The sequence below is a fragment of the Carassius gibelio genome, chromosome B18 (assembly GCF_023724105.1).
Source record: "Carassius gibelio isolate Cgi1373 ecotype wild population from Czech Republic chromosome B18, carGib1.2-hapl.c, whole genome shotgun sequence".
Lineage (NCBI taxonomy): Eukaryota > Metazoa > Chordata > Actinopteri > Cypriniformes > Cyprinidae > Carassius > Carassius gibelio.
This window is the reverse complement of record NC_068413.1, coordinates 32162338-32188902: the sequence shown is the minus strand read 5'-3', so window position 1 is coordinate 32188902 and position 26565 is coordinate 32162338. Positions and strand designations below refer to the sequence as shown.

General features: G+C 36.5%; 3 long non-coding RNA genes across 3 annotated transcripts in view; 2 read left to right on the top strand and 1 right to left on the bottom strand.

The window, feature by feature from the left end:
- LOC127977625 (uncharacterized) overlaps positions 1–26565 on the bottom strand; it is a 91775-nt gene that overhangs the window by 1069 nt on the left and 64141 nt on the right. Inside the window, exons 3-4 of the long non-coding RNA XR_008158271.1 lie at positions 684–799; positions 458–542 (exon numbers count right to left, since the gene is read on the bottom strand). This is a non-coding gene — a long non-coding RNA (uncharacterized LOC127977625). The remainder of the gene's footprint in view (positions 1–457; positions 543–683; positions 800–26565) is intronic.
- The window catches only part of LOC127977626 (uncharacterized), a 91737-nt gene that overhangs the window by 5472 nt on the left and 59700 nt on the right, over positions 1–26565 (top strand). The window lies entirely within an intron of this gene.
- LOC127977627 (uncharacterized) lies at positions 10423–20329 on the top strand. Its single transcript, XR_008158273.1, has 2 exons — positions 10423–10533; positions 14384–20329. It is a non-coding gene; the product is annotated as an uncharacterized LOC127977627 (long non-coding RNA).

Here is a 26565-nt window from a genome sequence, read left to right as displayed (position 1 = left end):
AGTTACAGAGGCAAAGGTCTTGCTCATGAGACTGCATTAGCATGTGTACTTCTCAGAGACTCTAGAATTCATCTATTGTTGCAGTAAATGTGTTTTCTTCCTCTAGAATCTTTCTCCAAAGTTCCTGACTTCTCTCACAAACGTGTTTTAGTCTGTGCAGTGCAAGGCCTGGCTTCGAACCAATCAACTATCAATTCACAATTTATAACATAACATTTAGAAAACAATGAAATAAATGTACATTGGTGTTTATATCAACTAAACCAATTTCATGAGACTTGTCTACTCTTAAAACAGGTGGTGTGTTTTTAAAAACATATTAAAAATGTCCAGTCACACTTTGCTAACATGCTGTAATTGTAATAGTATAAAAAGAAATCAAGGCTGACATGACCAGTTCTGTGAGAGATCATCATAAAATGTTGTATAACACAGCATTGCTTCAACACACACATACCAGAGGACTTCTGTTTGTTTGAGCACAAGATGGCCATCTTCATTTCTCATCCTGAGCAAATCATTTCCTTGGTCTTCCTTCTCTTCTGTGAAACAAGATAATCTCTACTTACTCCTTGTGCAATTAACATTGCTCATTAAACATAATTAAGTTAATTTAAAATAAGATTAAGACCAGAGCATTTGATGAGTAAATGTTGATTAAAAAATATTCTAAACAAATGTACCTGGGAAGAGCTGATCATGGCAAGATTCGCTGAGACTCAGTAATAGCTCTTTTAGTTTTTAGGAAGGTTTGTGAGGGTTGGCTCTTGAGTGAGCTGTTGAGCTTGATATTTCAGACCTGAAAAAGAAGAACAGCATTATCTCAAAAAAATCCTGTAAGACAGAAGGAAGGAAATATTATTAATTACGTGCAACTTGTACATTACACCTCTGTAAAGATGCTGTATAATTAAGCAAGTAAAGCAAGAAAGCAAGTAATTAATAGCAAGCTATAGTCATATGAATTCTTTTGATAGTGTCAGATGAGACCGTCCTGGGGCTTGTACAATATCATACAAGTGTTAAACTGGATTATTAAGACTGTGATGTGCGACTGTGTTTAGGGATCATTTTTAAGACTTTGACCCTGTCCAGATACCCACACTTGCAGTCTTGGCCACTTGAGAGTGTGTGTACGTGACAGTGTGTGAACGAGACTTTGCCCGGTCTTAATAATGCCAAAGCACAGCGTCCTTAACACACACTAAACCTGTGTCCCATAAGGCAGTGGCTCCCAATCCTGGTCCTGGAGAAGCCCAACACTGCACATTTGAGATGTCTCCCTGATCAAACACACCTGATTCAACTCATCAGCTCATCAGTGAAGACTCCAAGACCTCAAAAGTGTGTTTGTCAGATAAGAGAGACACCAAAACCATGCAGTGCTGGGGTTCTCCAGGACCAGGATTGGGAAACACAGTCATCAGGTCATGAAAAGTTCGACACACACTTGTGGTCATCATGCTCACTTGAACACTAGGCCAAATACAGGAAAGACGTCAAATAAGTAATCAAGTGGTCAAGTGCAAAGATGGCAAGTGTGGGTATTTGGACAGTGCAACAGTTTAAGAAACAACAAATGCTGTACAATCTATAACAGCAGGAATGTTTGATAAAAGGGACAAACTATCACAGACTTACTGCTGCAAATATCTGCCTCCGCAGCTTTCTGTCTTCTCCATTTCTGAAGGAATAGCTCTCCAGAAACACCACTGGGCTTCCTTTACGTCTTTTCAGCTAAAAATATACAAAAAAATAAAAAAAGGGGAAGAAAATAAAATTGAATTATATACAGAATGTTAATAATGATCTGTGAGCAAAATATTTAGATATAATAAATATATATAAATATATATTTAAATATAAACTGATATGAATGAACTGCAAAATGGAAAAATGCATGTTTTATTATTTATTTTTAATTTTTTAATTTTTTTTTTTTGGGGGGGGGATTTACATTAAAAGGTATTAAAAGCATGGTACAGAACATATGATTACTGTGATATCTGTCATATAAAAGCACATAAAAACACTAACATTACAGTGATACAAACAGCTGATTTGGTGATTATTGTATTGTTGTATTGATTATTAATATACCATAGTAAAACTACAGTTACAGTTACTAATGTCCTGTTTACTGTTTTAACTTCACATTTCATTTATTACTATTGTAAGAGTCGTGATTACCATGATTTTACTACAAATACAACTTACATCATTGATCCTGAAATTAATAATAATATAAAACGGATTGAAGGTCTATGGCACGTCAGGTGACAGATATAGTTTAATCACACTAATTAGCAGCTGTGTTCATTTATTTAAACGCAATGAAACTCAAAGACAGCCGCGGATGACCGATATGATACAGCCATTAAACATATGGCACTAATCTGATTAATAAATAAGACAGAATACATTTATAAAAGGCATTAAAAGAGCGTATATACGACTACTCACCCAAACTGTGGAACTGATAGCAAGTATCGCGATGTGTGCTGAATGAGACTTCTTGAACGTGATTTCATAACGATAAACATCTCATGTCCTCGTCGTGTCGAATTCTGACGCCAAAAGTTTCCCACTGAAAGCAATGAAGGTCGTAGTGCTTCGATATTCGACGCCGAGAGGCACATTTGGCGTCATAAAAGTGACGCTAGGGGCGCTTGACCATGCTTCGGTTTTTGACGCCTTTGGAGTGAGAATGGGTTGTATTTTACCACAGATCCATGGGCGGATTGGGCATCTGGCAATTCTAGCAAAATTCACAAATTGTCTCGTTGGGCTGCTGTACAACGTGGGCCGGCCCATTTCATAAATATATATAAATGAACTATAGTAAATGTACTTAGCCCAAGCAAAAAGCCTGCGTGGGCCACTTGAGTCAAAAACTGTAATTAATTTAGCGTGCTTTGGCTCAGTGCAGTGGCTCAAAAGCACTCGTCAATGTCAAAATGTTTGAAATATCCAATCAAAGGGAAGAAGGGGGGATTTACTGTTAACAGAGGTGAGCTGCGCGGCACTTAAATGCGAGCTGAGGTAAGGTAAGTAGCTAAATACGATGCAAAAATTCTGCAATATTTGTAGGCCAAATATATCATTAATATATTGATAATATGTTGGCCTAAAGTATCATTCTCAAACTTACTCTTGAACATTGTAAATCAGAAGTCTTTCACTTTCAAGTGCCGTGATTAGGAAATTTATATTAGGCTACAATAAAAAAATTATTTGCTATTTCACATGCATTATTTTTACATACACTGGCGGTCAAATGTTTGAAATCATTACGATTATTTATTTATTGATTGTGATCAAAAATACAGTAAAAATAATAATATGAAATATTGAAGTTAAAAATAGTTTTTCTGTTACAGATATTTTGAAATGTAATTTATCTCTGTGATTAAAGCTGAATTTTCATCATCATTACATCAGTCTTCAGTATCACATGGTTCTTCAGAAATGATTCTAATATGTTGTTTTGCTGCTTTTACTGCCAGAAGCCGGCCGGTGGGCTCCTCCCTCAACACCCTCAATGACGGTGCAGCGAAGGGGTATTCGGGAATCCCGTCGGTGGTGCGGGCGGCAGCTGCAAAATTGTGTCCTAATTCCACCTCCTCCTGACGTGGAGACCCGGTGCTTCCTTCCCAGGCCTGTAGGCACTCATCTAGTCTGACCGGCAGTGTCTATGCGGCTTGCGGTGAAGCTGCTTCCACCTTACACGCCATGGCGTTACTGCAGGTGCACCAGGCTAAGGCACTGAAGGACCTGCACGAGGGTGGTCACGATTCAGCGCTTCTGGAAGAACTCTGAACCGCCACTGACCTTGTGCTTTGAGCGACAGAGGTCACCGCGAGTTCACTGGGTCGTGCAATGTCCACATTAGTGGTCCAGGGGCGCCATCTTTGGCTGGGTCTGGCAGACATGAGGGACATCGACAAGGTCCAGGTTCTCAATGCCCCTGTGTCCCAGACTGGCCTCTTCGGCGACCCAGTCGAGAGCTTTGCCCAGCATTTCTCGGATGCCCAGAGGCAGTCTGAGGTGATCCAACACATCCTGCACCGGTGGGCAGCTGCTGCCTCCACTCGCCCACTGGCCGCAGTGCCCCAGCCTGCTCGTCACCGAGGGCAGCCCCCTGCATCCGCCCCCGCTCACGCGACACATCTTCAGCAGCCTCCAAGTGGTGCCGTAGAGCTGGGTGCAGGCAGGCTGCCCCTCCCGTCCTGGCCCCCATCAAACCTGGCAGTGAGCAGTAGAGAAAGAGGCCCCAGGATGGATGACCCAAAGAGAGGTAGCTGCTTTCTGGGGGATGGTGAAGGCAATTCTCCCACCCCTGGAGGAGGGCCAGGCGGAGAATCTGGAAATCTCGACGGGAGAGCAATTTTATCCCTCTCTGGGTCCCAGGAGGGCACGGAGAGTTGCGAATGGTTCGGAGCCGCTCAGGTAGACCTGTTTGCTTCTCCAGAGACCTCTCACTGCCAGTTGTTCTACTCCCTGATCGATGGAACTCTCGGCATGTACACACTGGCACACAACTGGCCGTGGGACCTACGCAATTATGCATTTCTCCCAGTGAGCCTTCTCGCACAGACACTGTGCAAAGTCCGGGAGGACAAGGAGCAAGTCTTTCTAGTAGCGCCTTATTGGCCCACGCGGACCTGGTTCCCTGAACTAGTGTTCCTCGTGACAGCCCCTCCTTGGCCAATTCCTCTGAGGAAGAATCTACTGACTCAGAGATGGGGCACCATTTGGCACCGGCATCCAGAACTTTGGAAATTTCATGTCTGGTCCCTGGACGGGATGCGGAGGTTCTAGTTGACCTACCCCAAGAGGTAGTGAACACCATCACTTCGGCAAGAGCACCGTCTACGAGACACGCTTATGCCTTGAAGTGGAACCTGTTCGTTGAGTGGTGTTCTTCTCGCCGAGAAGACCCCCAAAGATGCCCGATTGCAGTCATGCTGTCCTTTTTGCAGCAAGGGCTGGAACGAAAGCTGTCTCCCTCCACCCTCAAAGTCCAGGTTGCTGCTATTGCTGCATACCATGACCCCGTGAATGGGAAGTCTTTGGGTAAGCATGACCTCATTGTCAGGTTCCTTAGAGGGGCCAGGAGGTTAAATCCTTCCCGGCCCCCCTCTATACCCTCTTGGGACCTGACTCTAGTGCTAAATCACTAAATCACTACAGCAGGGCCCATTTGAGACTTTGCAAGCAGTTGAGCTAAAAGTTTCTTTGCATTGAAAACTCTGCTCTTGCTTGCACTGGCCTCCATCAAGAGGGGGAACCTGCATGCATTTTCTGTCGACGATTTGTGCCTATTTTTTCGGGCTGGCTGACTTCCAGGTTATCTTAAGCCCCCTGCCTGGCTACGTGCCCAAGGTTCAAACTACACCCTTCAAAGACCAAGTGGTGTCTCGGCTCCTCAGCCAAAACCTGGTATGCATTGCACCTGCTGCCTTCTTATACTCACGCAGTGATCAACGGCAGCTGGATGCAATAATTGCATGCCAATGTGCATTGGCTCCTTTAGTTTACACTCGAAGTAGATTGGTCTATCCAAGCGATATCCCATATTTGTCAGTCACCGACATGGCGACTCCGTACCCTCCTTCAGGGAACAAGGGTTACCATACGTAACCGAGACGTTACCTGTTCTGAATTCACTGTCAACCACAGCGTTTTTGGATTTCTGCTTTATAAAGTCATACAATAAAATTGTGTGAGGAACAACATTCAGTCAGTACATATGATACTGAACAATACTCCAAATTTAATACAATTAAGACAATACTCTGATTAAGAATCTGCCATGGAAACAGGGATTTTAGATTACCTTAATCCGGCTCAAATCATAATCGAAGTAAACACTAATCAAATTAAGACATGTGGAGTATTCCTAACTTAGTCGCATTATTGAAGTGCAATACACACCTTAAAGGGTTGGTTCACCCAAAAATGAAAATTATGTCATTAATAACTTACCCTCATGTCGTTCCAAACCAGTAAGACCTCCATTTATCTTTGGGACACAGTTTAAGATATTTTAGATTTAGTCCGAGAGCTCTCAGTCCCTCCATTGAAACAGTGTGTATGGTATACAGTCAATGTCTAGAAAGGTAAGAAAAACATCATCAAAGTAGTCCATGTGACATCAGAGGGTCAGTTAGATTTTTTTGAAGCATCGAAAATACATTTTGGTATAAAAATAGCAAAAACTACGACTTTATTCAGCATTATCTTCTCTTTCGTGTCTGTTGTGAGAGAGTTCAAAACAAAGCAGTTTGTCATATCCGGTTCGCGAACAAATCATTCGATGTAACCAGATCTTTTTGAACCAGTTAGAAAAATCGAACTGAATCGTTTTAAACGGTTCGATCTCCAATACGCATTAATCCACAAATGACTTAACCTGTTAACTTTTTTAATGTGGCTTACACTCACTTTGAGTTCAAACAAACTAATATCCCGGAGTAATTCATGTACTCAAAGAGTACACTGACTGAACTGCTGTGAAGAGAGAACTGAAGATGAACACTGAGCCGAGCCAGATAATGACTCATTCACGAGTCAAGAACCGTTTCTGTCAGACGTGTCCGATTTGAGAACTGATGATACTGTGCATGTGTGATTCAGCGTGAAACAGACTGACACACAGAGTGTCTGAACCGAAGTTCAGAGTTTTCTTCAACCGGTTTATTGAATCGAACTGTCCGAAAGAACTACTGGTGATCCGAAAACCGATGCAACCAGTTCTTGACTCGTGAACGAGTCATTATCTGGCTCGTCTCGGTGTTCTTCTTCAGTTCAGTCAGTGTACTCTTTGAGTACATGAATTACTCCGGGATATTGGTTTGTTTGAACTCAGAGGGAGTGTCAGCAAAGTTAACAGCTTAAGTCATTTGTGGATTAATGCGTATTGGATACGAGAACCGTTTTAAATTATTCAGTTCTATTTGGTGAACTGGTTCAAAAAGATCCGGTTACATCGAATGATTCATTCGTGAACCGGATATGACAAGCTGCTTTGTTTTGAACTCTCTCACAACAGACACAGAAGAGAAGACAATGTTGAATAAAGTCGTAGTTTTTGCTATTTTTAGACCAAAATGTATTTTTGATGCTTCAAAATATTCTAACTGACCCTCTGATGTCACATGGACTACTTTGATGATGTTTTTCTTACCTTTCTGGACATGGACAGTATACCGTACACACAGTTTCAATGGAGCTCTCGGACTAAATCTAAAATATCTGAAACTTTGTTCCGAAGATAAATGGAGGTATTACTGGGTTGGAACGACATGAGGGTGAGTTATTAATGACATCATTTTCATTTTTGGGTGAACTAATGCTTTAATCACACTATTACCATCGTTTAGGACTTTTCGCTACATTTTGTAAAAGTATACACAAACGGCAGTGATCAACAGTTTGACGGCAAACAAAAGAATGGCTTCAACAATGCATTTTTACTTTGCATGTGTAGCATGATAAATAATTAACTGCACTTGAAGCTTTCAGTAAAAAAAATAAATAAAAATGAAACACCCAAACTAAAGATCCACGAACTAAAAACATGTCAAATGGGAACATGAAAGGAATATCCTAAAAGCAGCTTATATTAACACTTTAATTGTATTATTGTCTTATTCAGAATAAGGCAAATAATTAGATCACTGATGTCCATATAAACATAGTCATTGTTATTCTTTATTACCTAGAAACCTTTATTCTTGAATGAATCAGCTATTTAGATGAAGTAATCTGACCAAATAACTCTTTACTGTAACTCTTTTTTAGTTTCATATTGTGAGATTATGATCTGATTTTTCAAAATTAATTTCATTTTTCAATATTTATATATTAAAAAAATATATAAGTTACACTATCAAAATATTTCTTTTAAAAGCTGCTTTATTGAAAATCTTTTCTCATCAACCACAATATTGACTTTATCTTTTGCAGGGTAATTTCTCAGCCAAAATGTTAATTAATTAATCGGCACATCATGTAATTTATTAGCGTAAAAAAATATATATTTACTTGACAGCCCTACTAAAAACATGTACAGCAGCATTAGCTGATGCTGGAAAAATTGAAGTTGTGCTGACCAGGTAAAACCACTTAAGAACAGGAGCTGGTGCACTTACTACAAGCCTATCATTTACTAGCAACCTGCTGACAGCCTCAGGGTTATTAATAGTTCTTGCCGAAATGAAAGTAAACATAACCTTGCCTTGGAGGAACTGTCTGTCTTCTTTAATGTGTCAGGTAATAATGGCCGTACTTAGTTCCCTCACAAAGATAAATTGGCGCAGGCAAAGAGCGCTAGGCAACTCTACCATTCTCCTCTGGCTAAATGAAAAACTCATCCCAAGGGAAGAAATAGTTTAAAACATCTTAGGGAAGCACTGTTCAGCTGTATTAATCAGCAGAACCGCACCATTAAAAATGAGCTGTTTAGATAAATCAATTAGGTAAAGAATGGCAATGCTTCTCCATTTCCGCAAGATTGGTAAGCAATTATATCACACTAGTGGCATTGTATAATGTTGGCTTGTGGCTAGATATTCCAAATAGCGTTTATTTGAAAGTTTATTCTAGTGTCTTGCCCCATTTTAAAATAAATTACAGATAAACATGATTTTTGGTTGCATTTAAAAAACAAAATGTATTTTATTTTTTTTACAGAAAAAAAATTAATAAAGGGACAGTAAAAAAAATTATACATTTACTTGGAACACACAAGAAGAGAAGATGCTATATTGTTAATACAATGATTCAATGGGATCCACTGTTGTTTCTCATCTCAGTAATTTTCATCATGGACAAAACATTCTCAAAATTATCTTAGTTGTGTTTTACAGAAGAAAGAAAGTTATATAGTTTGGGGGGTAAACAATGACATAATTTACATTTTTGGGTGAACTATCCCTCATTTTTGAAGCAAGATATATTTACTCAAGAAGCATCTCTTTAATGCAAGTGTAGTTTATCTTACTGTGTAGGCAGACTTGTTTGAAGTATGAGACAAAAGATACGAAGACAAAATACTCATCAATGGCATGCAGCAGTGAATGCTCTATACCCAAGCCATTTGAGAGACTGTTTGCGGGAACTGGATAATTAATATAAACCCTGCTATAAATTCCCTTGTCATTTGATGTGTAGGGTAAAGCTTACATAATTAAACGTTGGGAATATCTATGAAAAGTCAGCAAATTGCTTTTTCAAACTAAAAACTGCTGTTGCTGCCAGATCACAATTATCAAAAAATCAAAATGTATTTGATGCAAACAACTAAAATAAATCAAATAAACAAAAAAATCATATACATACAGTTTCTTGCACATACCAATCGTTTCTCTTCATAAGACCTAAGCCACAGGTGCTTCATTTTCCTTTTACTGCATATACATTTTCTTGACTCTAAAGTGCTGGTATCCGCTGACCTGCAGTTATAAATCATCATGGGCCATGGTTCCAACAAATAGTCTTCTTTACTGGTAAATTAAAAAAAACAAAAAGGTAAACTAACAGCATATTTTCAATTTTGGTAAACTTTGGGCCGGTTCATCACACAAAGCTGTTTTATTGCTTTTTTTTATTGTACTATTTTGTTATGTTTTCCTTTGTTGAATTTTATTGAGGTTTTCAAAAGATCCATGAACATTCTTTAAAAATGTATCATTTTGCACACCACACAAAAAATAACATCATATGGGTTTGAAGCAAATCATGACTGAATTTTATCCCTTTAGGTGTTTCCAATTTTGGAGAAGCCGTCATTAAGGGGTTTTGTGTTCTGTTGAACATTGTCTCAGAGACTGTATGAATGGCAATTTAAAGCTGCACAGAGCAGAGAAGGGTTGATGGCTGGGAATTAATGCCTGTACTTTGAAAGCAGGTCTGCTCTTTCTGATGAAATCAGTGTTCTTTACAAAGCGCCTGGGAAATGGATTTTTCCACAGGTGCCAATAGCTTCTCTAAATGGCCACATGCTCTAATATGTCTTGATGATTGACCATTTTCCTGAACACTCTGGGGGAGAGTTGCAGGGAATATAAGCATCAAGACTGTGTGATGGAGGTGCTGAGTCTGTAGAGGTGCTTTTATAAAAGTCAAGGGAGTACATGTGCACTTAATGTGTGATGGTACTTCAACTTATTTCTGACTTTGAGAATTTAACACAAACTAATTATTTCTTACCTGTGAAGAGAGATGCTTTTGTTCTGTATACATCAGCGTCTATGTTGTTAGTCCTCACTATAAGCTTCACTTGGTTTATGTTCTATACACAGGTGCTTTATTTTTCTTTTGAAAGAGATATTACAGTATTTTGAGAACTATATTGTAAATTATTTGAATATAGATCACTCAAATGCATGTTCAAATAACATGATGATTTTATGTTGGCAGGATTCAGTCGGGGTCATATCTCAGCACTGGTTGGTTCACACTCATTCTGGCCATGGACATGTGCAAGGAGATCCGAGTCTACGGCATGATCAATGACACATACTGCAAGTAAGACTGACATGCAATCTATTACTTGACAATGGGCTTTAAAGTGCCTCACCTGTTTCCAGAGTGAAAAAGGACAGCTGAGCTGATACAGAGCAGTGCTGTGGGCTTCTTTTAAACATTGTCCATCCTGCCATAATACAGACATACACGCAAATATATTTGCTTCAGAATTTTTCTCTAGTTATCATTTTAGACCATGTATTGACGCAATATGTTTTAGCATACAACACCAAAAAAAAAAATGTGTCTGAACACAATAGCAGTATGATTTGCTGCATGATAGGAGTAGCACTATAATCAGTTCCATTTAGTGATCAGGTATTTCTTTTATATTTGGTTCATTAATTTGAAAATAAATTCAGTAGTGTCTCGTTTTGAAGGCTGCATACTCCGGAGGTTGCATTTGTCAGTCGCATACATCATTGAAGCTGTCTCGTTTTAGAAATGTAACCATTACATTCCAAAGAAAGAAATTGCAGTAATGTATTCCTCAAAATTACAGTTTGTTTTACAATAATTACTTTTCTGAAAGGGCACATCTTGGATGAAGTACGCAGCCAACAATTGTGACCTTCTGAGGGCACAGGCTATGAATGAAACATTACAAAAACATTACAAAAGTGACACCTTTTAGAATTTTAAGATCAGGTTAAATTTAAAGGGGTCATATTATGTTTTTTTTTAAAGATAATTATTTGGTGTATTTGGTGTAACAGAATATGTTGCCATGCTTCAATGCAAAAAAAAAAAAAAAAACACTGTACATTATAGTAGGTCCTCTATGCCCTGCCTCTCTCAAACGCGTCATTTTCTACAAAGTTCCTCCTTCTGACAAGCGCAGTCTGCTCTGATTGGCCAACTGATCCAGTCCGTTGTGATTGGCTGAATACTGCAAGCACTCGTCGGAAATGTAATTCCCCATTCCATAATCGTGAGCATCTTCTTTCAAAATAAATGTAATAATTAATAATGTAATAATGTCCTTAGTTTTACCATAAGTTCAAGACTGAAAGGGGAACAGAGTGGAGTTACAGACACAGTGATGAAGCTCTTATGTGTTTGCAGTACACAAGCCACTTGACTCTCTCTCTCTCTCTCTCTCTCTCTCTCACACACACACACTCACACACACACACACGCATGCGTGTACACACACACACGCAATGCAAAACTCTGCATTGGGACATTCAATAGCAAATACTTAAACTAATAACAAAAAATACTTCCAGTAGCAGATTCAGAAACGCCAGATTGTCGTAGCAAAGTCAGAATTACCTCCTCTCCTAGGTTCATGAAACGGTCGTCCATAAAATGCATTACTGTTTTGTTGTAAGTAATCGTAAAGATTCCTAAATGCATCTACTTTTGGAATACCAAATAAAATGTTTTTACTTTCACCTAGATACACACAGCATCTCCCTGACATGGCTGCTTCAACATTAACTGTGGTTGCTGAAACCAAGCCTTTTTTCTTTGCGTGAACATTTGGGCGGCATTACACAAATATTTCTACATAGTGACATAGACATGTGGGGGCGTGTTTGAATGAGCCATTTTAGGGGGGCATGGCAAAGTCTTAACTTTGATAAAGAATATCTCTTTGGATTTGAGACTTTAGTCTTTGTATCCTTACAGATCTTCTTTATGCACCAAGAGCTTGTAACACCTCAAAGAGAAAGTAAAAAATGTAAATGCATTATATGACCCCTTTAACTTATTTTGTCTTCTTGGACATCTACCAAGTATGGGAAACTATCATCTGTAGCCTCTGAAGGGCAGTACTAAATGAAAAATATGATATTTAGACAAAATAAGAAAAAAGTACACATCTCCATTACCGATATATAGTTTTGCCAATATTTTCGGCTGATATGAGCCTGTCGCCGATATATATCGGAATCGGCAAATATGCTGTCGATATGCAATTTTTTTTTTTTTACAGAACATATAATGCAGATAAAATGCTTGAAATTGTGTAATTAGTTTGTCCAGCAGAGCATGCTCCATAGTTTGCTACTGGAGACCTGTATGAATCGCTTTAAAGCTTAAGTTTAAGCTTAAGTTTAAGTTTAAAGCTTTATAGAAAACCATTGAAACTTTGAATGGTCATATCCCCGTAACAGCACAGTCATTCCGAACCAAAGTCGGGATCCCTTCAGCTTGAGGAACCCTCTCGAATGCGAATTGAGTTTATATCTAGAGGCCCTCTTTTGAATGAGACCTACCCTGCGTCGATAGGCTCCGGGTTCGGGAGTTGCGGGTGGTTAAATTTGTGGTCCGGCGCCGACTGAACGATCCCTTTATGTACACATTAAATTCAAAGAGCATTAAAATGCGCGAGACGTGAATTTATATTGTATTTATTTACAGAGGTATTTTATATCACACTTCACTTCACTTTTTTTTAACAAAGTCACAAAGTAATTACTTATTCAAACAAAGTGCCTACTCATAGTGTAGGCAGTTTCAAAAGCTGTTGAATGCTTGAATCTGATTAGTTAAAAGAATGTTCAACCAATCGGAGGTGTTTAAATATTTTCATATGGCTAAAGTTGTTCCTGGCAGGTATTGACCACATTACATATCCATATCACTTCAGTGTACTGTATGGCCATATACACATTTTTTCAAAGGTCTTTACAGCCTAAAATATTTAGGGGCCCACAACCAGTCTTCGTTACTGTCCACCACTGACCATACTGAATGTTTAAAAATAACTGTTAATTTGGTTAATTTCCATAGTTATTTTATCAGAATAAAATGTTTAGACAGATCATGGTGTAAGGTTTTTCTAGATTCGTTAAATTAACAGTATTAAGATTAATAATGTAGATTAAATATTGATTTAAGTTAAAGTATATTTTGATGGGGATATAATAACAAATATTGACCTGGTCAAGTGGTTAGTATTTAGCTGATTACACCTGAAACAATCTTTTCAATAGAACTATTGTTTCATTTTCTTTTATTTTTTAAGGAGGAAAGCAAAATAATTTTCAAAAAAAAAAAAAATTGGCTTGTTTGTTGTCTGGTGTTCTATGCATGTCTCTGGACACTGTGTATTAATAGTTAACTGGTAGCATATAAACCCCTTTACCAAGAATCTCACACCATGGTTCCATTTTAATGATAGTGTCCTTAAGAACCTCATGTCCAGCCCCCATCCCACTGCAGATAGACATAGGCAATAAGTGCACTGATGTGATTAGTGTGTCTGTAAAGTAGCTATTATAATCTGTTTTCCCAGCCATTTATTCATTCTGCTCTCCCTTTCAAAACAATGAGCAATTTTAATTTCACAGCAACTCCCAGTCACCTGTAAAGACTGGCAAATGAGAAAACAGTGTCTACAACAAAGTCATTTTGATGAAAGGCGGTTCAGCTGGGAAGTATCTATTTTAGCATAATGTGCTGAGATGTTGTTGAAATTGACCTCGCTGGATCTCTTGTAATTAAAATTCAACAGGTGCTACTGGGAGAGAAAAATTTAATCTATTTGTGAGGGGGAAAAATGCCTTCTGAGCTTCCATTTCTCCAAAGGAATGCTCTTTAGGGACTCAGAGCACTCAGTCTTTGAATAAAAAGTATCAATGGGTTAAAGCTCTAACACCTTCAAAACTGCTACAGGCTTCCCAGTCTTTATTGTGCACAATTCATCTGTGCATTACTGAGGAAAAAATCATCCTAGTTTTTCTGTTGTTGTTTTTTTCTTCTCTTTCACTCAGAAATATGTAATGTTGAAATGAAATACATTGCAATAGCCTTTTGAAATATACTGAAATTGGCACCTTATGGCATGATTTATTGTGATGGAATAAAAAAGTAACATTTATTTATTTTTACATTTTAGATCAGAAGGCTACAGGAAGGTGCCGTACCACTACTATGAAGCAGGAAGTCGCGACGAATGTGCCGAATACCTCTTGCATGAGAGCGCCCCTTATGGTGGCCACCGGTTCATCACAGAGAAGGCTGTTTTTGCAAAGTGGGCTAAGACGCACCCTATCAAGTTTTTAAACCCCGAGTGGCAGCTGTCATGACCAGGACTCCCATTCATTCAGAATATCCCTTGATACTACAGCTCTATTGGCTTGTCCCTCCTGCATTGTAAAGTAATACTCACAATGGCTAAACAAATCATTCCAAATGCAATTTCAAATGGAAGTTGTCTAGATTTCAAACAGTGAAGTTAGAATCCTGTCGTGACCACGAGGAGAGGTTTCTAATGAGACTTGTGTTGATCCTGGTGTGATCAAATAGTGGATTTTGCATGGTCTATTTTATTCTCATCTGGATAATCAAGTAGTGTATGTTTTCCAGACGCACACGTATTGCAGAATAGATCTACAAAGAACGTCACATCCTTGCTTTAGCTTTTATTACCTTGAAGGGGCTCACTTTAGGGCTGGTTGATATACCAAATTATTTATAAAGTTATATTTCAGTATTTTTCAGCTTTTTGATTATATTTTCTATATATTTTTATTTATATATTTGCTCTTAAATGGGTTCACATTTTTGCATTTAAAGACACAATGAAAGTTGAATGAAAAAAGTGCAAAGTTTAGATAATTTTTTTTAAAGTTACACTTTTTTTTAGACTGCTTTTTCACTTAGAAACGATTTCAACTAAACATCCATTGTAGCCCCTTAGATTTAAAAGGATCTAATGAAGTTTAGACTTTAGTAATGCTACTAAATCAGATAAAACATTTCTGTTGAAACATTCTCATACACGAGTTTGACAGTCTTTAGAAAAATAAAAAATTAATAGCCAAATCAGAATCACATTATCTAACTGCTGCTTATTTTTATATTTCCTGCATCATAATTGTGCAAATTTGATATATCTTCCAGCCCTAGTTTCATATATATTATTATTTTATGCTTATTTTTATTACCATATTATGGTTATTCTTGTCTCATAGACAAGCACTGAACTGAAACAGATCTTAGGAAAACAGTCTCTGTCAAAAGTTTTACTTTCATAAAAAAAAACTACTAAAATCATTAGCCCAAAATCTTAAACATTTTTCACTACACCGCTGACATCACTTTGGAAACGTAACATTGAAAGCTTTCTTTGAGCAGCTTAATAGGTAATTCAGGAATTTATTATTCCCATTTTTTATTTATTCCCTGAACAAAAGAATTCATATGCATTTGTTGATCTGAGACTGTAGAATACAAAGTGATATTCTGTTGTTACGTGCCATGACAAGAACACGGCATTGCTTACGATAACTAGGTCTGCTGTTGACAAAAAACATGAGGAACGGTTCAGAATGAGTGAATTCAGCTGTCAAGACTGTGCCTGTATGAAGTGTAGCATATGTTGACTGTTCAAAGCAACCAATCCTTAATTTTTTATGCCTTATTTGCTTGCTTTTAAAATGACACACCTGTCCACCTCCTGTCAGTATTCTGTATTCCCATGAGATGAACCTACATCATCTCTGTTGTCAGATCAGCAGGTTAATTTGATCAGCTACTGTAGCTAATGTCATACTATGTCGTAGCATCATATGAACCAGCAGACAATGCAGCACCCTTGGGGCTCCCCTACTGCTTCGAGACATCCACTGCGCTTCACCTTGTTTTTTTCCCCATCAAACTAAGCATGCACTCTTTTTGCATGTATATCAAGAACATTCATCATAGCCGATACTGTGCGTAACAAGTTTTCGTATCAGCTTGTGATTCTGACATCATCTGGCAGCTCAGCCCGGACAGCCTTTTTCTTCTAATGCACCACTGCGTGCATGTTTGACCAGCACTGCGGCATCGTGTTAGCACCATCACAGTTTTTTCCCTGGAGAAAATGATGGATGCACTGGCTGTGTGGAGAGAGAATTATATATGGCATGAGAATATGAGACTGAGACACAGAACAGAAGGCAGGTGCCAGTGCTGGAGCAATTTGATGAGATACTGCTCACACCTCTGGCCAACCTGTTCATTAAAACAATTGATGTCAGCTCAATCTCTCAAAGTACTGACCCAGGATCGTCATTTTCTGGCCTCTGTATTGATTATATTCACCATGTGACATAAACCAGAGCTGGTCAAGTAATGGCGCTTTCATTTTCGATGTATTTTTTATTTTAGCTTCTGTTGTTCATGCCTCAGTCATACCTGATTTTCTCACGATATACGCTTCATGACCAAAAGTATGTGGACAATGCAAAAAAATCATTTTTAGCAGTAATCTTGTCTTCTTTTCCCTTAAAAAAAAAATAAATAAATAAAAATAAATAAATACGTTTACTGGAAAAACTAAATAGTGTAAGATAATTGTTTTCATATTTTGCTTATTATTTTCATAGTTCCAGGACATACTGTAGGCTAGAATGTGATTCCGAAGAACAGTAATCACAACAGTGTGGTGACTGACTGACAGCCACGCATACTCCTCAAAACATTAGATTCATCCACGCTTTAGCCATGCCAACGCACTACCCATGCAAGGAAGATAATTCGCCAAATAGCTGCAATTGCAGGTTTTCAAACAGAGATGGTGACATATAGGCAAAACTTACGGACTGCAGCTTTAAGCATAAACCTCACTAAATATGTTTATATTTATGCTGCCTTCACGTGCTATCGTAGTTAAATATGAGCTTCCTAGTTGGAACTTGGACATAAACAGCTTTAGAGAAGCCTTATATGTCCAATTTTCGACTAGGAAACTTGTGTTTATGATCAATCCAATAGCACATGAAGGCACCATTTGAAATATAATGTATCTTTTTAAGACTTATTTACCTTTTTATATTTATTTACGACCATGTACAGAAATTTTTTATAGAAAAAAAAGACAAAAATACCCATATGTGCTTGTTTTAAAGCCATTGGCATTAATCTGGAGGTGGTTCTTCCTTTGCTGCTATAACAGCTTCCACTCTAGGAAGGCTTTCCAACAGATGTTGGAATATAGATGCAGGGATTTGCTTCTATTCAGACGCAGGAGCATCTGTGCGGTCAGGTGCTGATGTTGGGTGATGAGGTCTGGCTCACTCAGACTTCCAAAATTAATTGCAGTGGTGTTCAGTGGGATTCGTGTCATGCTTTGTGAAAGCCACTCAAGTTTTTTCATCATCCTTTCTTTGTACACAGTGACAAGAACAGAAAAACAGAACATTTTCATCTGAGGAAATTGCATGGTTGTTTTCTGGTTTTTATTATAGCTTCATAGTAACGAGTGCAGCTGAAATAGCTACACTTGTTAACTGGAAGTGGGTGTCCACATGCTTATGGTCATGTTGTGTTTTGTATATCAGAACTACGAAAGGAGAGTTCTCTTATCTCAGTCTCATGATCTGCTTGATGCAGTCAATGCCTTTCCACAGATCTGCAGCAGCTTTAGCGCTTCAGCACAAGCATGTGAATGTTGACTTGTCACCCAGATGCCGACTGAGTCAAAATTCAGCAAATTTTGTGTTTTTGTTTTTGTTTTTGCATCGCTTTTGCATTGAGCACGTCCTAATAGTTTGTTTCTTTATTAAATGTCGTATAGTAAGTGCTTTTCTTGAGCCTTTATAAAGGGTGCAAGCTTGAGGTGTAGACTTTATATTTTTTTTCTTGCAGCCTGAAGTGTCCTTTTTAACTTGCTTTTATCCTTCATTCCAGTTATTGTATTTTTTCTGCATTTTTTTTTCTTTTTTTGCTTATGTCCTCACATAATTAAGGTTTTGGCCATTCACTGCAATCAGAAGTGTCTGCTTTTTTCTCCCTCCAGGTGATGAGTGTTTCCCTCCAATATACAGTGCTTTCCAAAAGTAACGATCCCACTAACAAGTACACAATTGCCATACAATTGGCCTCTAACTGTGACTCATTGAAATTACTTCCAGATTTTTCTGTAGGGGTGGGGGTTTGTGGGGGGATTTTGAAGTGATCATCTTTCAAATTCTTATTCTGATTGACATAAAAAAATATAGTAAAGCATTACAATTAAGCAAGAACAAATGCTTAGATAAGGTGAAGATTATTGTCATGTTATGCTGCCAGACCGAACACGGAGGCATGCATAATCAACCAACCAACCAACCCAGGGAACAGGAGGTTGACACACGTACAGGTACATCAGTTGTAGACACGACAGAGACAGACTGCACAAGACTAGGACTTATATACAGGGGATGATTGGGTAAACATACTGTAGGTGCATGGGATGATAATCAAACTAATTAACAAAACGAGGACAGGAACATGACCAAATAAGGTAACAGAAACAGTGGCAATACATGACATATACAGTCCATGATCCTGACAGTTATACATATCATAATAGCATGTAAGCATTTTTAGCATTTGATTTTTATAGTGGTGTAAACTCGCTATGATGCTAGGTCATTCCAAGCTATCTTGCCTAGGTATTGTGAGTGATTCATGGTTGCATACTGACCTTTAGAAAAAAAATCAACACATTTTGATGCCGTTCAGATCTTGCAGTTTTAATATAATTTGAATTTTTGCATTTTTTTTTTTTTTTTTTTTGAATCTGATGGGTAAAAAAAATCGTAGAATTACTTAATACTTACATTGTAAAATCTTGAAATCTTTACAATTTTCAAAATGTAAAGTTTTATTGGCTTTAATTTTTAAGTAAAATCTAAGAGGTCCCAAAGTTAGAACTTGCAGTGGAAAGCAGATTACACTTTTAATTGATTATCAATAGATGTATGATAAGTTACAAAAATGATATACATGGAAGAAATAAGTTGAGTAGATAGCATCCTGCTATGGAGATTTTTTTTAAAGCAAAGACTTGGCATCTTGGTAAAAAGAAAGAAGAGTGGATAATATCTTTTAGCTTGAAAATGATTGAACAATGGAGTGGCCTAAGAGGTGAATTTTCTACAAAGGCACCGTTAAAGTCGTGATCTCAGTCCAATTGTGAAACTCTGGTGCAATTTCAAAATCATTAGTGCGCAAAAGTCACTGACTAACCTGAAATATCAATCTGCCTGGGGAAAATGTGACAAAATTATACCCTGTTACAGCAGTGAAATCTGGTACCACAAAAGACACTTATAGAGCCAGCTTTGCATCTTTTCAATGCTAGCTTTATAATATACTCAAATGTACAGTATAGACTGAATACACCATTTTTATTAAAAACACATTTTCTTTCCAATTGAATTTGTACCTCAGTATTTCAAGATAACTATTTCAGGATCTGAAAACCTTTGCAAAGCACTGTATTATCATGTGTTTGAGCATGGAAACTGGCCTGGAAAGTATTTCACAATGTTGATCTGTAAAAATCAGTCATGTTGTATAAACGATTTTGTGGTGTGTACAAAATATGTCTGGTCTTCATTGCAAAAGTGATGAATTCAAACTGCTTTAGATAATAATTACATTATATTTATTTAGTTTATTTAGTAATTAGCAGCAGTGCACAATCAAATAGGGAGCAGCTAGTTTGACTTTTTGATTCGTTTATTGATCAAACAATTTTGCTAGGAATTTAATCGGTGTAAAGTAATTACTCCGTATTGTCATTTCCTGTTTCTTCTCTTCTTTGGTGTCAGAGAATGTGTAAATATCATCATTACATTAGAGAGGACTGAATAAGATTCTTTTTTTGTTTGTTTGTTTGTTTTGATTTGAAAAGATTTAAAAGGATGAAAAATTTTAAATAATGCTAAAAATGTATCCTTTTGTGTTCCACTGAAAAAAATAGCAAAGGTAATTGCAATGAAATAATGACAGATTTTTCATTTTATTGGTGAGCAATTTTTTTGTGTTGTAAAATATACACTACTGGTCAAACGTTTGGAATTCTTAAGATTTGTAATGTGTTTTTTTTTTTTTAAGGCACTTATGCTCACCATGGCTCTATTTTTTATTAATAATACAGCAAAGCAGTAATATTAGCATATATTATTATGATTTAAAAGAACTGTTTCTATTTATTATATTTGTTCAAAATAAAATCCAGTCTTCAGTGTCACATGATCCTTCAGAAATCATTCTAATATGCTGATTTGGTGCCCAATCATTGTCAATTGTTATTGCTGCTCAATTATAAAAAATGGTTCTCATTACATTATTATATTTTGAAAACAACTTTTGCTGATGAATATTTTGTGATAATCATTATTCTTTCTTCTTTGATGAATAGAAAATTCAAATGAACAGCATATACTAATGTTGATTTTTTTTTTTTTTTTTTTTTGACAATTAATATGTGTCTTTGCTTAATAAAAGTATTAATTTATTTGAAAAAAATGTACAGTGGTGTATGGCAGGTTGAAGAGTAGTGTATCATGCTTAGCACAAACAAAAAAAGCAACAAAAACTGTTTGTAAAATTGATCATGATAATAATAATAATAATAATAATAATAATAATAAATATTTTTGAGCACCAAATCAACATATCAGAATGATTTCTAAAGGATCATGTGACACTGAAGATTAGAGTATGGACGCTGAAAACAAAGAAATGGATGCTTTTAAAATATAGTAAACAAAAAAAAAGTTATTTCAAATTGCAATAATACTGCACAATATTACTGTTTTCACTGCGTTTGTAATTAAACATATGCAGCTTTGGTGAGCATATAAGAACTATATATATATATATATATATATATATATATATATATATATTAGTGCTGTCAAATGATTAATCACAATTAATCTCATCCAAAGTAAAAATACACACTTTATAAATGTGTATTATATATAATATATAAAATATATATAATAAATATACACAGCACACACACACACACACATATATTATGTAAACAAAAACGTTTCATTTTGGATGAGATTAATCGTTTGACTGCACTTATATATACACACACACACACATGGACTAACCAATAAGACAAAGGCATATATATATATATATGTGTGTGTGTGTGTGTGTGTGTGTGTGTGTGTGTGTGTGTGTGTGTGTGTATATATATATATATATATATATATATATATATATATATATATATATATATATATATATATATATATATATATATATATATATATATACACACACACACACACACACACACACACACACACACACACACACACACACATACAGTACCATCTTCTATTATTGGCACCCTTGGTAAATATGAGCAAAGGCGGCTGTGAAAATAAATCTGCATTGTTTTTCCCTTTTAGCTTTAATTGAAAAAAAAATCTCAAAATTCTAACCTGTCATTGAAATAAAACAATTGAAATTGGGTGGGGAATCTCATTCTGAAATTAATGCTTTCTATAGTTTATGTTGGCCACAATTATTGGCACCCAATTATTGCAACAGTTCATTGAATTCAGTGATGTCATCTCTGTTCAGTTAAACAGTGTCTGTTCAATCATTTGCTATCAAGTCAACGATATCGTTGTAAATGAAGTGACCCCAACTAAGCAAGCCAGAGGCAACAGTGGCAACGAACCAAAACTCCATCAGTGACAGAATGGAGAAAAAAACCTTGGGAGAAACCAGGCTCAGTTGGGGGGCCAGTTCTCCTCTGACCAGACGAAACCAGCAGTTCAATTCCAGACTGCAGCAAAGTCAGATTGAGCAGAAGAATCACCTGTTTCCTGTGGTCTTGTCCTGGTGCTCCTCTGAGACAAGGTCTTTACAGGGGATCTGTCTCTAGTGCTCATCTAGTTGTCCTGGTCTCCGCTGTCTTTCAGGGCAGTAGAGGTCCTTTCTAGGTGCTGATCCACCATCTGGTCTGGGTACATTAACAGCTATAAGTTTTCTCCTATAATGCCCGAAGAGTTTAGAGAACACTTGATAAGAGATTAGAGATCATTCCTTCATCCAGAATCTCTCCAGATCCTTCAGATTCACTTCTCCATGTTGATGCTTCTTCTCTTCAGTTCACTTTCAGTTCAGTTTTTTTTTTTTTTTTTTTTTTTTTAAGATCAGAGGACTGCAACGACCATGGAAGAAGCTTCATTTTGTGCTCAGTGACCCACTTTTGTGTTAATTTTGATGTTTGTTTTGGAATACTCTCCTGATGGAAGATCCAAACATCATCCATTATAAGATTTCTAACAGTCAGTCAGGATTTTTTTATCTGTTGGTATCTGATAGAATAAATTATGCCATGTATCTGAACAAGATGTCCAGGACCTCCAGCAGTAAAACAGGCAGTAAAGATCCAGCAGTATATTTTACACTGTACTTTTTGTTCTTGTTTGTACTAAACCCATCTGGTGGGTTTGCTGCCAAAAAGCTTTTCCTTTTTTTTTTTTTTTTAGTTTCATCTGACCATAGAAACCAGTGCCATTTGAAATTCCAGTTTTGTCTGAAAACTGAATATGCTGGAGTTTGTTTCTGGACAACCTCCTCAACAACATGTGATGATGTAGGGGCTGTTTGATTTTCTTTGATTTATTATTATTATTATTTTAGGCTTTCTGACCCCAAGGTTCACCTAATCTCTGCATTTCTCCAGCTGTGATCATTGGAGAGTCTTAGGCCACTCACACTCTCCTTCTCACTGTGCATTAGGACGATATAGACACGCGTCCTCTTCCAGGCAGATTTGTAACATCTTTAGTTGATTGGAACTTCTTAATCATTGCTCTGATGGTGGAAATGGGGATTTCAATGCTTTAGCTCTTTTCTTACAGCCACTTTCTATTTTGTGAAGCTCAACGATCTTGTTCTGCACATCATAACTATTTTCTTTGGTTTTACTCCTTGTGATGATGATTAAGGGGAATCTGGCCTTTGTGTTCCTCATATTTATAGTCCTGTGGAACAGGAAGTCATGGCTGGACAATTTCATGTTTTATATATATATATATATATATATATATATATATATATATATATATATATATATATATATATATGATATAAATATATGAAAAAAAATATGACTGGGAATGTACTTCAGAAATATTTTACTCATAAGAATTTCTAGGGGTGCCAATAATCGTCATCAACATGCATTGGAGAAAAACATTTGTTTCACAATGAGATTTTCCCCCCACTTTCATTATTTTACTTCAATGAAAGGTTAGAATTTTGGGAATTTTTTGAATGACAGATCAAAAGGATAAACAATTCAGATTTATGTTCATATATATAACTAAGAATTCTGACATTCCAGGTTGGAAAATTACATAACAGTACAGATTAGTAATTGGTGACGTATTAATGATGCCTTTGTCTTATTGGTTAGTCCATTGCTCTTTTATTTCCACATGTGGTTGCTTTTGAGAAGTGGAAGTAATTATGAACAATGGTGAAGCAGGAGTGTTCCACATTCAAATCTAAATGAACCTTGGGAATAGCGAGGGGAAATGAGCTTTAAGACCATATCAACTACACTAAGTCCAGCATATATCTCCTCATTTCAACATTTCTTTGTTCTTTTCCCATTTTCTAATATCTTCTGTAATTCTGGAAGTCCTGTAAGACCCCTACAGCTAAATGCCAGTGGGTATTGCTATGTCAATGATGTTCACTTGACATTCTGTAGTGCATCTCAAACTTTGCTGAAGAAGTTCAGACAACTCATCACTTCAGGATTTGTATTTTTTTATTTTAATAAAATGCATAGATTTTCCTGCAAAGCAATTTGTCCCAGAATATGCTGATGCCCTTCATTGAACAGATGGCACTGCCATATGTACTGTGCTCCCACCTAAATCTCTGCTCACAGCTCGCAACCACTACTTCACTGCTGTTCTGTGGAATTACAATAGCTGTAAGCTATTGTGAGAAAAAACTATGTGAGAAAAACTATGTGAGAAAACACCCATGGAGTATCTGTCTACATCAGCAGTTCTGCTTCACTTTGTTGCGTTATGAAAAAAATCTTTTGTAAGTTTTAAAAATTATGTTGTTGATAACCCTGCTGAGAGAGAGAGAGAGAGAGAGAGAGAGAGAAAGCTGATCTGCATTGCTGGTTTTAGAGGGGCATTGGTATGGTCAAACTGGGAGAACAAATGGCTTGACCAAGTTGGCAGACCAGCTTAAAGGAGGTTAAGACAAGTAAAACAATTTTAGGTTTGTTTTTTAATAATAGTTCACCCAGAATTTGCCGAAAATGACTTCTCCCTCAAGATGAGTAAATGAGTTTGTTACTTCATCAGAACAGATTTGGAGAATGATGAGTAGCTTTACATGGATCCTCTGCAGTGGATGGGTGCCGTCAGAATGTCCAAAGTCCAAACAGCTGATAAAAACATGATGATAATCTACAAGTAATTCAAACAACTTAAATCTGAAGAAAATCTGTTTGTAATTAATTCATAATTTAGATATTATAACCTCAAACCCTTGCTTCTGGGTAAAATACCTAGAGTCCTCTATCCATTATATTGCTATCTCATTTTTAATGAAATGAAGAGTTTATTTGCAAAAACAGATTTATTTTTTTAAACATGTTAGTTTAATTGTGTTAGTTAGCTGTATTTTTTTTTAAATAACCTAATCAAAATAACCCGACTGCAATTTGACTTAGATTAATTGGAATGCACAATGAAAAAGCATGAAATTTATAAAAAAAAAAAAAAAAAAAAAAAAAAAAAAACTGAAATGGAATATTAAAATTATCAAGCAACGTTTACAAGCAAAACAATTCTAACCAAATGTGTTGGTGGATTTTAATGTGAAAGGAAAACAGTGGATTAACTTTTCTACTGTATGAAGCGTTGTTATGGATTATGAACAGAGGTGACAGTTTAAGGTTAAACACCTCAATGATGGATTTGTTTCTTACAAAAAAATGAAGGAAGTAAATAGATGGACTGGAGTCATGTTGAGGATTATTGTGATGTTTTTATCCCCGGTTTGGACTCATTCTGATGGCACACATTCACTGCAGAGGATCCATTGATGAGCAAGTGATGCAATGCTAAAGTTCTCCAAGTATGTTCTGATGAAGAATCAATTTCGTCTAGATTTTGCATGGCCTGAGAGTGAACAAATTTTAAGCAAATTTTATTTTAGGGTGAACTATTCCTTAAGCCCCCTTTTCAGCAGCATATATTATTATGATAATATGTTTTTATTATTGAAAATGATATGTTTATTTTGCATACCAATCACAGTGGGGAAATCCCTTGTTATGGAGTTTATACATTTTTGCTGTCGTGGAAGCTGATTGTTCTGTGCTGTTTAATATTATCACTTTGTCTTTAACATCTGTAATTGTGTATGCTGCTTTTTGCCTTTCCTCTCTTCCTTATTGTCTGCAGTGTTTGGTTTTTTAAGAAAAAAAAATGTTATACATTAACAAAATGTTCGCTTTTAAGCAATGTGATTGTGTCACACTCATTTTTGTACTTGCTGTCTGGCTGTTTGTAATAAATGAAAATATTTAATAATGTAGCCTATGTGACATTTGTGCTTGGTGGTTGCATGAATCACATAACATAACACATAACATAACACTGAACACATAACAAACAAAAAAAATATTCAATAAAAAGACATAATTAAAATTCATTTGGATGTTTGTGGGAGCCCTTAAGTCAAAATGTCAGGATGATGCATCTGCCCTGAAGTCGTAATGAAGAAGAAAAAGCCTCATTAAAAGAATAAGCTTCTTCACTGCTTATTGATAAGTGCAACAAATTCATTTATATCGCTTTACACAATACTTATATATTCATGCCTTATAGTAGCATTTAGTAGATAAGAGCTGGGGAATAATAATGCATTTCGAAACTGTAAGCAATCAAGCAGTTATGCTATGTAATATATAATCATTTTTTTCAACAATGTAAATAATCACGCAGCTGGGACTTGCTATATTTCTTTATGTGTGTTGTATATTAGAACAATACAACTGCTGAGATTTGCTATAGTTCATAATGCAGGGGGAAAACAGATATTTTGACCTTTTTGTGACAAGGAAAGATTAGGTTGTTAAATGTAATTGAATATATTTATGAATAATTTATGAAATTCTACAGGGGAATGTGATCATACAGTCTGCTGGTGAAAAAGTTTTTACCTTGGAAAATATATTTAAAATGATTAAGATGTGTATGCAGGGGACTTGAATCTCTCCCTGCCACAACCCAATTAACTACT